The following is an 18,202-nucleotide window of genomic DNA, read 5'->3' as shown; positions in this document are numbered from 1 at the left end:
GCTGGCTTTAGGGTCAGTGCGCATGATCAAAGGTCCCGGCACTTCTGGTCATGCCCACTAGACCTCCCTGAAGCCGGGATGCATACATAGTGCGCACGGAAGTGCTGGGAATTCTGATCATGCGCACTGAGCCTAAAGCCGGCGTCTGAAGTGGTGACAACGGACACATGTACACGTGTCACCAATGATGACACTGGGGAGTAAGCATTGAATAGCATGTTAATACGCCCCTGTGGGTGTGCTACGATGCTAAGAGGGCGGACTAATTGGGGGACTAGACTAGACTTGCGACTAGTCCCTGTGGTCATTAGCATATCATAAAGGATCTTTAGAAATACTTTTTCTAAATATCTCTTTGTTTGTTACTAGATACAGGGACAGTTAGGCAGGGATTAGCAATATACACCCAAAACTGCTCGTGGTTATCAATTTCTAATACAAGGCTTTGAGGGACCACATATGAAAAGCCCCAAAGTCAATCATGAACAGTGTCGCTCCATTCATTCTTAATTGGACCGCCAGAAATAACGGAGCGCTGCACTTTGAATAGAGTTGCAGTGCACATGATTGATGATGGGTTGATCAGTGCTCTGTGAGGTGTTGAAAGTTTGAGCTATTTTTTTTTTTATAGCCTAATCCTACTTTACTCTTCACAACTTTATCCTTGATATGTCTGGTGTGTTCCTTGGTTTTCATGATGATGTTTGATCCCTAATGTTCTCATACAAACCTCTGAGGCCTTCACAGAACAGCTGTACATATACTGAGAATAAATGCCACACGGGATTTTATTTAAGGGTATCAGACTACAGAGGGCTTAATACAAATGCTCGTCACAACTTTCAGATTTATATTTTTATAATATTTAGGAAACCCAGTATCATTTCCTTTACACTTTACAAATATTTGCTACTTAGTGTTGGTATATCACATAAAGTCCCAATAAAATACATTTAGGTTTTTTTGTGTAATGTGGAAAAGTTCACAGGGTAGAAATATTTTTTCAAGGCACTGCATATGTATTGACTTCAGAATGATAGCACCAGATATGTAGTCCCCAAAAATACGCTAAATGATTGTGCCCTAATCAGTGCTAGGAGTATATCAATAGTAATACAGGGTATGAATACTTTTTCAAGGCACTGTATATACAGTTGCAGGGTCTATGCACAAAGCTATGTACAATCCCAGTATGGTATTGCTGTGTGTGTCTGCAAGGCATTGGATTCCACAGTAGAAGCTGTGCTTTTACTTTGCACTCATTAAAGGGAACCTGTCACCAGTTTTTTGCCCTCTAAGCTGCGGCCATCACCAGTGGGCTCTTATATACAGCATTCTAAAATGCTGTATATAAGAGCCCAGGCCGCTGTGTAGAACATAAAAACACTTTATAATACCTAAACTGGTTGCTGCTGTGGATGTGGGTCAAATGGATGTCTTCGTCCTCCGGTGCCGACGCCTCCTCTTTCGGCCATCTTCGTCCTGCTTCTGAAGCCTGGGTGCATGACACATCCTACATCATACACATTCACCGGTCCCGCGCAGGTGCACTAGAGTACTTTGATCTGCCCTGCTCAAGGCAGATCAAAGTGCACCTGCTCAGGACCTAAATGCTGGTTACTGTGTATGACATCGGACGCGTCATGCACCGCAGCTTCAGGAGGAGGACGAATATGGCCGAAAGAGGAGGCGTCGGCACCGGAGGACGAAGACACCCATTTGACCCACATCCACCACAGCAACCGGTTTAGGTGAGTAGTATAAAGTGTTTTTCATGTTTTACACAGAGGTCTGGGCTCCTATATACAGCATATTAGAATGCTGTATATACTGTAAGAGCCCACTGGTGGTGGCCGCAGCTTATAGGGCAAAAAACTGGTGACAGGTTCACTTTGATGTGTTTTGAAGATGTTAGGAGAAAGTAGGATCAGACATGGGACATCTGGACACAATGCCCTCAAACACACTAAGGGTATGTGCCCACGATCAGGACTCACCTCATCCTGGACATAGCGGGTCCTGACCTGCGGGGCCACGAGTCTGCTTAGGAGAACACAGAAGACTGCAGCTTCAGTGCCCACGATCAGGGTTCAGTGCGCTGCGGTCTCCTACTTGTGTTCTCCCTACGGAGGATGCATGCGAATCCTCAGCAAACAATTGGCATACTACGGCTTGGAAAGACGCTCCGCAGGTGAGTGTTTGCTGCCGAAAAAACAAGCACAGTGGGCACAGGATTTCTAGACATCCCATCCACTGTGCTTGTACTGTACAACTCAGTGTTTTGGATGCAGCAAAAACACACTATATCCAAAACGCTGCAAACAAGGATCGTGGGCACGCACCCTAAGACCCTTCACATGTCCGTGCAAAAAAATCAAATGTTTTGCATGGTGCAGTATGGAGTTCCATGTGTCCGTGTGCTATCTGGATGTCACATGGACACATTAAAATCCACAATGCACCATGCAAAACATTTGCATGAATTTGTATGCTTACCTGTCTACGGTGCTGCTGTCGCAGTTCCTTCCGGGTCCGCAGTCAGTGCAGTGAATATTCATGAGGCATAATGAGCTGGACCCGGAAACAACAGCAGAGGCAGAGACAGGTAAGTATAAAAATCATTTAATTTCAGTGCGGTGTCCTCCTGTATGCGTCACACTGATGTCACACGGATCACCTCAGTGTGTGGATTGTGTGACATCTGTGATTCTGGCCAAAACCAGACGTGTCACCATGTGGAGCACACGGACACGTGAGGACTCCACACGGTCTGTGTCAAAACATGGACATGTGGACAAACCCATTGAATTTAATTGGTCTACGCATGTCTGTGTCTTCAGTTCATGTGGAAACGAACAGCACATATACCGGAAACACGGATGTCTGAAGGGGGCATACATGTATATGTCCAACTTGAATTAAAAAAAGACCCTGTTGTGTGCAGGCCTGGTGACATGCCGATATCACTGTGTATGGAGAAGATGAGCACAGCTGTATGCATGGTTGGTACATTTCATTGCAATCCTGCCTGTGATGATAATGAGATAACTGAAAGCACCTAAAGGTTTAAATGATCTGTTTTAATTTTTATGACAATGTTGTATCTTTCTAGATTCTCTTCTGTATTGTGGTCATCTCATGGGGCTACGCCCTATATGCAGCAAGACTGGCAGCGCTATGGCAGTTGCAGCAAAAATATCCAACTCAAATGTTAACCTGACTCTGCCATCCTTCAAGCCTCACTATCACTTTGCAGAATCTCCAGTCTAAGCCTCCATCACAGTATGTTACAGCCTGGACAGAACGAAAAAGAGCAGAATGTGATATCCTCCATATTGAAGAGCATCGCTCCTTACCCTGGCAGCCAAAAACTCTTTTTCATAAACTACTGAAATGGAAACTGCATTTTTTGCAATTTTTTTTTTTAAATATCTAAAATTACACTGATTCTTGTTTTCCTAAAGGGTGCTTTACACACTGCGACATCGCTAGCGATCTCGTTAGCGATGTGACATAGCAGATCACAGATAAGATTTGCCGAGATCGCACATAGGTCATTTTTGTAGCGCCGGTCACATGTGCGATCTCGGCAAATCGGATGTGCGATCTAGCGTGTTATATCGCTAATGAGATCGCTAGTGATGTCGCAGCGTGTAAAGGACCATTTAGGCTAACTTCACATCTGTGCTGAGATTCCTCCTAGAATGGAACAGAAAATCGTAAGAAGCAGGAAACATATGTCACATGAGACTTCACCAAACGGCCCCCATGGACTACAATGGAATCTATTGGGTTTCCTTTTTTTTTCCAGCTAAAAATGTTGAAACCTGCGATTTACCCTATTGATGCACATATGAACTTGAATCTGTTGTCTAATAATAAATAGTTTTTTACTTAATTAGTAAAATATAAATTCTCTTGATAATTTTTGTGCGCAGATAACATAGATATAGAAATGACCTATTCACACCATCGGAGCAGAAGAATTCCTATTACTTATTCACATGGGTGGAATTCGGGCTTATTTGGCATTCTTGTTGTGGCCACAATTTCTGTCCCAACTTAAGATCTTCTGACCACAACTTACAAACTCCTAGATCTGAGAATTCTGTTAATTCAGATCAGAACACGATTTGTGGCCATAATGCAGACACCAAAACATTATTTTAACATTTTAAAGGAGTTCTTTAGTCTTCTGCTAAGTCTACAATCACCTTAAGGCCCTTTGCGCACTTACCGGATTTTGCCGCGGATTTTTTGCGGATTTGCTGCATGTTTCGCTGCAGAAAATGTTCATAACATCTCTACAGTGAATCACCAGCAAAACCTATGGGGAAAAAAAATCCTGTGCGCACTAGGCGGAATTTGACAGCTGCATGTTTTGCTGCGGGATACCCGCAGCAAAAACAATTGCATGTCACTTCTTTTCCGCACGTCGCTGCGGGATTTCACTCCATTGACTGCCATGTAATCGTGAAATCCCGCAGGGAATAACGCAGGCAGCAAATTCTGTGCGGTTCACTGCGTTTTCCTGCGTTATTTCGCGGTTTACCTCCGGTAATGTACATCGCTTGCCTGCGGTTTGCAGGGAAGTGATGTCAATACAGGAAGAGGAAGCAAAGCCGAGAGTAAACACACACAGACATCACAGACATAGAACACAGATCACAGACACATAGAACACACATAGAAAGCAAACGGAAATATAGAAAACAAAGCACGTGGGCTCCGCTGTATATTTACCTTCCAGCCGAGGTAAGCACACAGCGGCGGCCCGGTATTCTCAGCCTGGGGAGGGCGAAGGCAGGGTTAATGTCCCCCGCCTCACTCCCCCTCCCGCAGCCGAGAATATCAGCCGCAGCTGCCCCGGGACTGTCGCATGCATTATGCGGCAGTACCAGAGTGTCCCTGGCTCTTCCTGCTGCCATGTAGCAGTGGCAGTCAGGGTAATACAAGGAGTTAATGGTGGCAGATCACCGCCATTAACTCCAGGCTTGATCATGGCAGCGTCTATGAGACAGCTGACATGATCAACCCGTAAGTAAAGTGAAAAAACACAGACACTGAAAAATCCTTTATTTTAAATAAAGCACAAACAAGCTTCGTTCACCCTTTTATTAACCCCTCCCGAAACAAAGCTCCGACGTAATCCACAGCTCCGGCGTAATCCACAGGTCCTGCGCTGCTTACATCCAGCCGCGACTGACACAGCGCTGAATGAATGCAGCCTCGCAGCGAGACAGCAGAGGTAATTACCGGTCATTTCCCACCGCCGGTAATGTGAACTCACTGCCGACCGTGGGAAATGCAGCGATCTGTCCTCTATCCCTCTATCTATCTATCCCTCTATCTATTCTTCTATCTGTCTCTTTATCTATCTATCTATCTATCTATCTACTATCTAAGAAGGAAATGATTTTTTTTTTTTTTTTTTTTAATGTGCTTTATTGCATTGAATGCAATAAAGCACATGTACTAACCCGCACGCGGCAATACCATGAACAATAATACCGCGGTAAAACTGCGGCAAACCGCATGCGGTTTTCGGGTGCGGTTTGTCGCGTTTTTTTACCGCGGGTGCGGTAATCTTTCTGTGCCTGCGGAATTTTCTTGAGGAAATTCCATTTTCCAGTGCGCACAGGGCCTAAGTCTGACCTTTAGCAAAAGACCAGTTATCCCCTTTAAGGCTTTATAGAAGTAGTGAGTGGCTTTTGAGGCTTAAAACAAACTATCTGATACATTCTTAGCATGTCTGTGTGGTGACGTAACTAGAGTTCGATGGGCCCTGGTGCAAAATTTGGACCTGGGCCCCCCATGCAAACATGTTAGTCAGATGTATGTATATATTTAGCATTCTAAATCCTATAAAGACATGAGTTGCCCTCCCCCCCTCATTGTGTAGTAATGTCCCCATACTAGGGCCATTCTGATATATTTGTCCCCCATCCTAGTATGTCCCCCATCCTGGTATATGCTGTCTCCCTCCTGGTATATATGTTCCTCTTCTGGGCACCTCCGGGTATATACTACCCTCCTCCAAGTATATACTCCCCCTCTCCTGCTATATGCTGTCACCCTCCTGATATATATGTTCCTCTCCTGGACCCCTCCCAGTATATTGTCCTCCTCCCGGTATATTCTGTCCTCCTCCTGGTATACAGTCATATGAAAAAGTTTGGGCACCCCTATTAATGTTAACCTTTTTTCTTTATAACAAATTGGGTTTTTGCAACAGCTATTTCAGTTTCATATATCTAATAACTGATGGACTGAGTAATATTTCTGGATTGAAATGAGGTTTATTGTACTAACAGAAAATGTGCAATCCGCATTTAAACAAAATTTGACCGGTGCAAAAGTTTGGGCACCTCAACATAAAAGTGACATTAATATATTGTAGATCCTCCTTTTGCAAAAATAACAGCCTCTAGTCGCTTCCTGTAGCTTTTAATAAGTTCCTGGATCCTGGATGAAGGTATATTTGACCATTCCTGTTTACAAAACAATTCCAGTTCAGTTAAGTTTGATGGTCGCCGAGCATGGACAGCACGCTTCAAATCATCCCACAGATTTTCAATGATATTCAGGTCTGGGGACTGGGATGGCCATTCCAGAACATTGTAATTGTTCCTCTGCATGAATGCCTGAGTAGATTTGGAGCGGTGTTTTGGATCATTGTCTTGCGGAAATATCCATCCCCTGCGTAACTTCAACTTCGTCACTGATTCTTGCACATTATTGTCAAGAATCTCCTGATACTGAGTTGAATCCATGCGACCCTCAACTTTAACAAGATTCCCGGTGGCGGCATTGGCCACACAGCCCCAAAGCATGATGGAACCTCCACCAAATTTTACTGTGGGTAGCAAGTGCTTTCTTGGAATGCCGTGTTTTTTGCCTCCATGCATAATGCCTTTTTGTATGACCAAACAACTCAATTTTTGTTTCATCAGTCCACAGGACCTTCTTCCAAAATGTAACTGGCTTGTCCAAATTTGCTTTTGCATACCTCAGGTGACTCTGTTTGTGGCGTGCTTGCAGAAACGGCTTCTTTCGCATCACTCTCCCGTACAGCTTCTCCTTGTGCAACGTGCGCTGTATTGTTGACCGATGCACATTGACACCATCTGCAGCAAGATGATGCTGCAGGTCTTTGGAGGTGGTCTGTGGATTGCCCTTGACTGTTCTCATCATTCTTCTTCTCTGCCTTTCTGATATTTTTCTTGGCCTGCCACTTCTGGGCTTAACAAGAATTGTACCTGTGTTCTTCCATTTCCTATGTTCCTCACAGTGGAAACTGACAGTTTAAATCTCTGAGACAACTTTTTGTATCCTTCCCCTGAACAACTATGTTGAATAATCTTTGTTTTCAGATCATTTGAGAGTTGTTTTGAGGAGACCATGATGCCACTCTTCATAAGAGATTCAAATAGGAGAACAACTTGCAAGTGGCCACCTTAAATACCTTTTTCTCATGATTGGATACACCTGCCTATGAAGTTCAAAGCTCAATGAGGTTACAAAACCAACTTAGTGCTTTAGTAAGTCAGTAAAAAGTAGTTAGGAGTGTTCAAATCAAGAAATTGATAAGGGTGCCCATACTTTTGCACTGGTCAGATTTTGTTTAAATGTGGATTGCACATTTTCTGTTAGTACAATAAACCTCATTTCAATTCAGAAATATTACTGAGTCCATCAGTTATTAGATATATGAAACTGAAATAGCTGTTTCAAAAACCCAAATTGTTATAAAGAAAAAAGGTTAACATTAATAGGGGTGCCCAAACTTTTTCATATGACTGTATATGTGCCCCTCCTGGTATATACGTTCCTTTCCTGGGCCCCTCCCAGTATATACTATTCCTCTCCTGTTATGTACTGTACTCACCACCTCCCCGGCTTCCATGTTGTGCGGCGTCCTTCTGTATAGACGTCCGCAGTGGCCGGCAGCTTTCATTAGCATCCATAGTATGGCAAAGCATAATGTTATTGTCATGCGCTGCCTCAGTCATAGATACCCCGATGAAGGCTGCCGGCTTCTGTTTGCAGTGGAGGAATCCAAAGGGTCTCTGCACCGCGATGCATTATACCTGGATGTGCACCTTGGACGCACATCCAGCAAGGGCTATGGCCGGTGGTAGCAGGCCACCTGGGCCCGGTCGCGATCCCTGCAACCGCGATCGTTCCGCACCTGTATCTCTGGGATATGCCATACATGCATAGTAGATATGAACTAATGAGTGGGACTTGCATCTATCTTGAGAAAGGTAACTCCTCTTGCTTATTTAGTGGAGATGTTGGAATTTCCATACAAATGAATAGCAGTTCTGACCACCTCTGCATTGATAGCAGTACGCGACCATGCCCCACGATCCTGAACCCATTTGTGCCATAAATGTACCCCTTTTATTTGAATTTACACTCTTTCATGCCATTCTATTTTTTAGTGGGGGCGCTTACTGCTTTAAACTTCTGCTTTCCAGAGGGACTTGTTCATCACCAAAATTGTGTGCCATTATTGCTAGGGAATCAGATTTCTGCTTCCATTTGTAGCATTAAAGGGGTTGTCCAGGACTTTATCATTGATGACTTAGCTGTTCCTGGTGCAGCCGCTGACAGGAACTACTTGGTTGCGGAGCTGCACAGCACAGCTCCGTCGACGGACTAGTGTTTGCGACCAAGTACTGCATGTCCATTCCCTATTGATTTGAAAAGGAGGTGAATGTGCAGTACTCAACCATGGCCTTCGTACAGTTTACAGAGCTTTGCACTCCCACCAGACATTGATGACCTATCCTATGCATAGGCAGCTATTAATGTTAAAGGGGTTGTACAGTCTAAAACCACCTGTCTGCAGTCACTCTACAAGACTGCAGACTTGTGAATCCTCTTATCACACGCAAGGATTCTCTGGTGTCAGAGCCGGTAACGGTGGTCAAGTGACAGCAAGTGTGTGACATGCTTATTCCAGGCCAGCATCTGACTAGACTGTTTCCAGTCTTGTACAATACACCTGCATTGACCGCGCTGGAAACAGTCTAGTTGAATGTTGGCCGGAAACAAGCATATTGCATAATTGCGGTCACATAACCACTATTTCTGGCTTTGACTCCAACGCAGACTAATGGTTTTAGACCGGACAACCCCTTTAATTAATGACGCCCATATAATGAATGGAAATGGTAGATCTGCTATAGTGGGGGTGCTGTTACAGAGTCTCTCTCCATTCATCCTCTTTAGACACTGTATGTCATAATATGGCATATAGGCAGGTAGTCGAATAGTGTACAAATTATTTAAGCACACTACTGATTTGTGTTTTTTTTTTACAATCATCATGGCTGATGTAGCATTATGCAGCACACATTATTAGTATATGCAGCGATATTTATCAATCATTAGTAGGACGGCCCACTGGACTCATGCATACAGACACTAAGGATTGAAATGGATAAATTACAAGTTATACTGAAGCTTTACCGACAATCCTATATACCATCATACTCAGATTCTCCTTCTCCATACTATGCCATCCACAGATCGGACTGCGTGAAAAACGTGACATGTTCCCTTTAAGGCATGCTGTGATCGTCTAAGCATTTTAGCCCGCATTGATATACCTTTTATTTGGAGGAATGACTTTGAGCTGGAACCCTTCCTAAACATGTGAACATTATTATATCACAACTTACTACATCTTGCTAGTATCTTACTTGATATTTTCTACATCCAAGACCAGGGCTGTTTAGTAAGTGAAGTCAAATCCATCTGAATATCAATGTGAGCCACTGAGGTTCTGTATTGTCCTCTTGATTGGGTTGTGTTGATCTGTCTGTAACTTCCCAATTAATACCTTGCATCATAACTTCTTGTTAATTAACCAGGGAATTTTTCATTTCACCTGATTTGTCAAGGTCAGTGTGATTACAGTAAAGCGGGCTTTACACGCTACAATATATCTTACGATGTGTCGGCGGGGGTCACGTCGTAAGTGACGCACATCCGGCATCGTAAGTTATATTGTAGCATGTGACAGCTACGTGCGATTGCGATTGAATGTTAAAACGTTCATCGCACGCACGTCGTTCAATTCCTAAAAATTGAACGTGAGGTTGTTCAATGTTCCCGAGGTAGCACACATAGCTCAGTGAGACACCCCGGGAACGATGAACAGCAGCTTACCTGCGTCCCGCGGCTCCTGCCAGCAATGCAGAAGGAAGTAGGTGGGCGGGATGTTTACATCCCCCTCATCTCCGCCCCTCCGCTTCTATTTGCCGGCTGCCGTGTGACGTCGATGTGACGCCGAACGTCCCTCCCACTCCAGGAAGTGGATGTTCGCCGCCTACATCGAGGTCGTATGGAAGGGTAAGTATGTGTGACAGCAAATAATCGTTTGTGCAACACGATCAACAAATTGAACGTGCTGCACATACGATGGGGGCGGTTACGAACGCATAAGATATTGTATGCTTAATCGTAATGTGTAAAGCAGGCTTTAGACATCTAGATCCTCTAAAATGAATACTTCAGTAATAATTGAACCCAATCAAGAAAGTTTGAAGAAGAAAAAAAAAAAAAAGTATATGCACTGTGAACACAAGAGGATATCTTCCCATGATACTAATTGTAGGGCCTGTTGATCAGGCTAGAGAGACAAGGAAAACTGGCTCTCCCTACACTCTTCCCTCCCTGGCAGCTGAGGATTTTCACCCTAGTTTTGCGGTCTCTCTACTCCTCGTCGGCTGTCCTTTATCTGCCTCTACTTACCCCATAATGTGTTATCCACCACCATAACCATAAAGTGTTAATGAAGATGAAATAGTAAATATAGTCAAAGTCTTATAGTCATCTTAATTCCACTTGCTGTTGAGGCAATATAAAAATAAAAGTATATATGACTTAAATAGAACTCCTAAATAATAATAAAGCATTACATTTTAGAGAATCTAGGTGGTCTAAATTTAGATTTCCTCTATAGAAAAAAATACATTTCTGGGCATTTATGACCGCATGATCACAGCAATACCAAACAGATGTAATATTTTTTATTTAGAAAAAAAAAAAATCATAATTCTGTAAACTACCTTTTTTGTGTGTTAACTTTTCGCCAAACCCACAACTTGTTTTTTGCATGGAGAGCTGACATTTTTATTGATACCAACATATTACGTTTTTTTTTTAGGGAAGTAAAGTGATAAAAAAAACCCCCCGCAATTTTGACGATTTTATCCTCTTTATGGTGTTTACTGTAATGGTCAATTCTACATTTTCCTTTCGTCACGACAGCACCCACGAGAGAGGGATCCGCCCCCTTCAGGACAGGAAACCTACAGATAAAAAGGGGCGGTCCCCCTCCCTCATCAGTTGGTTTCCTGTCCTGCAGGGATCGGAACCTACAGTACCTGGGTCCAGTTGAGTCTGTGCGGTCTCCAAGGGAACGGCGGAGCTCAGGATCCGGAAGCACGGTCGGTGGAGCTCCCCTCGTGGACTCCGTCCTCCGGTGCACCTCGTCCTCTTTCTCCTGGTCCGGCTTCGCCTCCAGGGATATGACATACTGCAGCAGAGCGTGCTTTTACCGGAACGTGTGCGCGGCGGGGGGGGCCCTGCCGCGTCAGCGCACGCTCCCTGCTGCAGTGACCCGGAAGTATACAGGAGCGCTTCCGGGGGAGCGGCCGGGAAGGTTCCTGGTGAAGCCCGTGACCCCTCCATCCTGGCCGGACGCTGCGGTGATGGTGAGTTGCTATGGCGGTCGGGCCGGAGCCTCTCCCTGACGCGTGCCTGCGTCCTCACAGCTGCACGGCGTGTGCTCGCGGGAGGGGGTGTCCTGGGCCTGCCGCGTCCGCGTTCTGTCTTCTCGACGGTAGGCCGGCAGTGCTCCTGCTTCTGCGGATCGGTGGCGCTCGGCTGTGGATCTCTGACAGCCCTTCCCCCTGCCCTTCTGTCCGGGGTCGGTCCCCTTCTGGGACGGTCCCTCTGCCATCAGCGTCCCACATGCGCTGGGGTGCCCTCTTGGTCTGTGCTCGGTGGCCTCTGTACCCTCCTGGCCTCTGTGAGCTCCTGGGCCCCTGTGGCCTCCTGGCCTCTGTGGACTCCTGTGACCTCTGTGGCCTTCTGTGGCCTCCTGTGGCCTTCTGTGGCCTCCTGTGGCCTCTGTGGACTCCTGGCCCCTGTGGACTCCTGGCCCCTGTGGACTCTTGGCCTCTGTGTCCTTCTGTCCCCTGTGGCTCTGTGCCTCTTGGCCCCTGTGGTCTTCTGGCCCCTGTGTCCTCCTGGCCTCTGTGTCCTCCTGGCCTCCGGGCCTCTGTGGCCTCCGGGCCTCTGTGGCCTCCGGGCCTCTGTGGCCTCCTGGCCTCCGGGCCTCTTGGCTTCTGTGGCCTCCGGGCCTCTTGGCTTCTGTGGCCTCCGGGCCTCTTGCCTTCTGTGGCCTCCGGGCCTCTTGGCTTCTGTGGCCTCCGGGCCTCTGTGGCCTCTGGGCCTCCTGGCTTCTGTGGCCTCTGGGCCTCCTGGCTTCTGTGGCCTCCGGACCCCCTGGCTTCTGTGGCCTCCTGGCTTATGTGGTCTCTGGGCCTTTTTGGCTTCTGTGGCCTCTGGGCCTCTTGGCTTCTGTGGCCTCTGGGCTTCTTTGGCTTCTGGGTCTCTTGGCTTCTGTGGCCTCTGGGCCCCTTGGCTTCTGTGGCCTCTGGGCCTCTGTGGCCTCTGGCCTCCTGGCTTCTGTGGCCTCCTGGCTTCTGTGGCCTCTGGGCCTCCTGGCATCTGTGGCCTCTGGGCCTCCTGGCTTCTGTGGCCTCTGGGCCTCCTGGCTTCTGTGGTCTCTGTGCCTGTTGGCCTCTGTGCCTGTTGGCCTCTGTGCCGCTTGGCCTCTGTGCCGCTTGGCCTCTGTGCCTCTTGGCCTCTGTGCCTCTTGGCCTCGGTGCCTCCGGGCTTCTGTGCTTCGGGGCCCCGGTCCTCTGTGCCTCCTGGCCTCGTGCTTCTTGGCCTCGTGCTTCTTGGCCTCGTGCTTCTTGGCCTCGTGCTTCTTGGCCTCGTGCTTCCTGGCCTCGTGATTCCTGGCCTCGTGATTCCTGGCCTTGTACTTCCTGGCCTCGTGCCTCTGTCCCTCTGTGCCTCCTGGCCTGGGGCCTCTGTGCCTCCTGGCCTTGGGCCTCTGTGCCTCCTGGCCTCGGGCCTCTGTGCCTCCGGGCCTCGGGACTCTGTGCCTCCTGGCCTCGGGCCTCGGTTCCTCCTGGCCTCGGGCCTCTGTGCCCTCTGGCCTCGGGCCTCTGTGCCTCCTGGCCTCGGGCCTCTGTGCCTCCTGGCCTCGGACCTCTGTGCCTCCTGGCCTCGGACCTCTGTGCCTCCTGGCCTCGGGCCTCTGTGCCTCGGGCCTCTGTGCCTCCTGGCCTCGGGCCTCTGTGCCTCCTGGCCTCGGGCCTCTGTGCCTCCTGGCCTCGGGCCTCTCGGCCTCCTGGCCTCGGGCTTCTCTCCCTCCTGGCCTTGGTGCCTCCTGGCCTCGGTGCCTCCTGCCTAGGTGCCTCCTGGCCTCGGGCCTCTGTGCCTTGTGCTTCCTGGGCACGTGCCTCTGTTGCCTCCTGGTCTCGTGTCTCCGGCCTCTGTGCTTCCAGGTCTTGTGCTTCCTGGCCTCTGTGCTTCCGGGCCTCCTGGCCTCTGTGCTTCCTTGCCTCCTGACCTCCGGCCTTCCTGGTCTCTGGGCCTCCTGGCCTTTGTGGCCTCTGTGGCTTCTTGACCTCTGTGGCTTCCTGGCCTCTGGACCTCCCGGCCTTGGGCCTCCGGGCCCTGTGCCTCTGTGCCTCCTGCTTCTGTACCTCCTGGCCTCGGGCCTCTGTGCCTCCTGCCCTTTGTGTTTCCTGGCCTTCTGCCCTCTGTGCCTCTCGGCCTCTGTGCCTCTTGGCCTCTGTGTCTCTTGGCCTCTGGGCCTCTGTGTCTCCTGCCTCTGGGCCTCTGGGCTTCTGTGCCTCTGGGCTTCTGTGCCTCTGGCCCTCTGTGCGTCTGGCCCTCTGTGCGTCTGGCCCTCTGTGCGTCTGGCCCTCTGTGCGTCTGGCGCTCTGTGCGTCTGTTCCTCTTGGCCTCTGTACCTCTTGGCCTCTGTGCCTCTTGGCCCCTGGGCCTCTTGGCCTCGGGGCCTCTTGGCCTCTGTGCCTCTTGGCCTTTGGACCGCGGGGGCCTGTGTTCTGGTCTTCCGCCTCTGCCGCCTTGCGCCTCCCTGGCCTTGCGCCGGGCCTGGCGCCTCGGGCTTCATGCTTCGCTTCTGGTGTTCCTTGCTGCTCCCTTCTGGCCCTGCCGTCCCTGGTTCTCTCTCCTGGGTGCTGTGCTTGTTCAAGCGCCCCTAGGTTCTTCCGTCCCGGCCAGCCCTCCTGTCACGGAGTCCCTTCTTTCCCCCAGCGTCACGGAACTCCCCTTGCCGGTGTGTTTTTTGTCGGGGCGTTGCTGCCTTCCCGTCCTTGCTGCGCTGTAGGCCGCCAGTCCGCACCCAACCTTGTGGTCGGCTGTGGATGCTCTTCCTGCCCTCCCTTCCTACCTCCTCATCTGCTGTATTCTGTTGTCCTCTGTTCTGCCGTTCTGTCGGGAAGGGTTATGGGTCTCTCGGTCGGTCCCCTCCGGGTGCCTGTTTCTGCCCTGGGCGCCCTGTTTACATCCCGTCTTGCGGGTTCTGAGGGGTTGTGCGCTTCCTTCCGGCTGGGGGCCGCTGCCAGCCGGTCCGTATACCGGCTCTCCTCCCTGGGGTCTTGCTCTAGGGTTGGGCGCCCTGCCCTTTGCGCCCTTCGAGCCCCTCTCTGTCGTGTGCTCTTTCTCCCTTCCTTCCTTTCGCGTCCTTGATTGTGGGGGCGCTGTCCCCCCCCCTGGGTCGCTCGGCGGCCTCTTGGCGGTTGGATGGGTCTTTTGTTTTTTGTCTTTCAGGGTTCCGGCTGTGCTCCTCTGGTGTCGTGCCGTCTCTTGCCCCGATGGCTGTCGGCTACTGTTTCCCTCGCGTCTGTGGTGCAGCCTGTTCTCCTGTCCTCCTCGGTGACGGATCGTTCTCCTGGGAGGTGGCCTCCTACTTGGTGGCTGTGGCGGATGTCTCCTCGACGGTTTTGTATGGCTGTGACCTGGTCTTCTCCTTCCGCTTTTCCGGGCTCTGCCGGCTGGCCTTTGGTTCTTCCACTGACCTTCCATTTGGCAGCTTGGCTCTTCACGTGGTTATCCCGCCCTCAGTGTGTCTTCTCTCTAAGTCTCTCGTGGGTGCTGTCGTGACGAAAGGAAAAGACTATATTACGTACCGGTAATGGGATTTTCCTGAGTCCACGACAGCACCCTTTACACCCCTGCCCTTTCTTTGTTTGTTTTTTCTCACGCTTCGGTGTCCTGGGCTTGGTCTGTGTTATTTACTAATTCTTTGGCGGTTCCTCTCCCGGTCTCTGCAACCAACTGATGAGGGAGGGGGACCGCCCCTTTTTATCTGTAGGTTTCCTGTCCTGAAGGGGGCGGATCCCTCTCTCGTGGGTGCTGTCGTGGACTCAGGAAAATCCCATTACCGGTACGTAATATAGTCTTTTGAACTGACTTATGGATACAGCAATGCCAAATTTCTTTATTTTAATGGAGGGAGGGAGGGGAAGGCAATTTGAAATTTTTTTCTTTAACTTTTTATATTTTAGTCAGGTTAGAAGAATTAAACCTGCAATCGTTTAATTGTACTATATACCGAAATATTTCAGTAGTGTGAAAATCATGGTCTTCTATGTAGGCTTCACAGGGTTATGAAGATGGCAGCGGGTGGCCAATGTGTGTAAGCGCCATTTAAATGCTACTGTCAGAGATTGACAGCAGGATCTAAAGGCCCTGTCACACACACAGATAAATCTGCAGCAGATCTGTGGTTGCAGTGAAATTGTGGACAATCAGTGCCAGGTTTGTGGCTGTGTACAAATGGAACAATATGTCCATGATTTCACTGCAACCACAGATCTGCCAAAGATTTAGCTCTATGTGTGACGGGGCCTTTAACGATTAACTGCTACAGCCAGATTCACCTACTGCTGATAGACACAGATGCCATGTGTGGAGGGAACTCTGCCCCTGAGCCTCCATTACATATGCGGACCCCTGAACAAGACATTAATTCACATCCCTGTGAGGGAGATTAAAATACCTTACTCCCTTCCTACCAGTGTAGAAACATGAGATATATAGACAATATATATTTCGTAGTTGCCCAGTAGCCATGTCATGGCAATCTCATTATAATGGGTCCTACTCTTACTCTCTGCCTCTCTATGGGTTTAACAAGAAGAAAAAAAAAAAAGCCTAAATGTATGGCCGAAGCTACACTCACTCCTAGAGAATGAGAGCATCTGTGACTAATAGGGGAGGAGGGAGTTAGGAGTATAGTCAGGGAGATGGACATGACTCCATGTGAAATACAAGAAAGACAAAAAAAAAAAAAAAAAATTGACAGCACTCCATGTGAACAGGTTCATGATATCTAATAGCAAAAAGTTACAGCCGCACACTGAATTGTCAAAGTCTTCAATTACTAAAACAAGATCTAATAAAACATTTGAGATGTCATGCATATCAAAATGGCAATTTGCATATCTGCCCAGTAGCCACTTTTTTTTTTTTTACTTTTTCATCCAAAATTGTGGATACTGCTGCAGGGCTGTGGAGTCGGTAAGCCAAACCTTCAACTCAGACTCCTCAATTTCCCTTGCACCGACTCCCACATATATTGCTTATAGTTAAGTGAAACATTTATTGTAGTACATGAACATGTGTATGTGAACATCAGACATTTAATCATTTTTATGATACAATAATCAAGATATTTGGATAGAACATAAAATATATTTATTGGAATACAACTTTAGATCACAGAAAACTGTAATAAATTGTAAATATGTAATATACAGTGATTACATATATATCTTGTGTGTGTGTATATATATATATATATATATATATATATATATATATATAATTACATATTGTATTACATATTTACAATGTATTCGTTTTGTGTTCTAAAGTTGTATTCCAATAAATGTTTTATGTACTATCCAAATATCTTGATTATTGTATCATAAAAATGATTAAATGTCTAATGTTCACATTGTACTACAATACATTTTTCACTTAAATATAAGTAATATACTAAATGTTATTTAGTATGTTTTTGTTCAAAAACTGTTTTTTGCCACTTATTATTTGCCACTTTATTATTTATTATTTATTATTATTTTTGCCACTTATTAGTTTATTATATAGTGTTATATATAACACTATGCAAGTGGCAAAAAACAGTTTTCAACAAAAACATAGTAAATAACTTTTGTGCAGTCTATGAATTTGTTGTAAGAAATAGAATTGCCTCCATCAGATCCTCCTTTGCAGATGACCTCAAATCTGACCTAATAATGTTAAGGCTAGAGAACAACCTCTCTACAGTAACTTGGGTTGGAGGCAAAGCCGTAACCACATGGGCAACACCTCTAACAATTTCCGGGTATAAAGGAATTGCCTCATGCACAGTCAGTTTTGATGAACGGTTGAATTTTTCTATTTCTTTGAGAGCAAGTGAAAAATTTGACTGAACTCTGGTCAATCTGCTGCTATAGGAGACAGAGTGAAATCTTTTTCCTTGCGGCAATGCTTTGCCTGCTCCATGTCATCCAAATACTTGTCAAAGTTAAATTCCTCATCTGATGAGGATAAAGATATGGCAGCAGTAGCACGGTCAGGCCCCAAGTCCTCTTGCGCCTGGCAGTTCTGTAGGCCACTCATCCTAACTGCTACCTCACTCAAAGCTTCTTTTCCTTTAGTAAGCTGTTGATCATCATGCAGTATACGATAACTTGGGTCCACATAAACAGCCACCAGAAGAATTTTATTTTCCAATAGCTGTGTCTCTCTGTTTCATTGAAGCAGAAATGCCATCTGGGATTAAACCTCCTCTTTGGGACAGGCAAAATAGCAAGTTCTTCCACTCCCTTATGAAAATGCCAGGAGTTAAATCCTCAGCTTGTAATTTTTTAGTCACTGTAAATGGGCGATTAAGCAATTCCATCAATTCAGCCACCTGTGTCCATTGACCTTCATTTAATGTTACTTGAGTGTTCACCATATCTATAAGAAACATTTTTAGTTCAAGCAATCGCTCAGTTATTAAATAAGTGCTGCCTCACTGAGTGGCTTGATCAACAATTGCCCCTTTCCCAGCACGTCTCCA

The sequence above is a fragment of the Anomaloglossus baeobatrachus genome, chromosome 1, assembly GCF_048569485.1.
Source record: "Anomaloglossus baeobatrachus isolate aAnoBae1 chromosome 1, aAnoBae1.hap1, whole genome shotgun sequence".
NCBI lineage: Eukaryota > Metazoa > Chordata > Amphibia > Anura > Aromobatidae > Anomaloglossus > Anomaloglossus baeobatrachus.
This window is presented reverse-complemented; position numbering follows the sequence as displayed.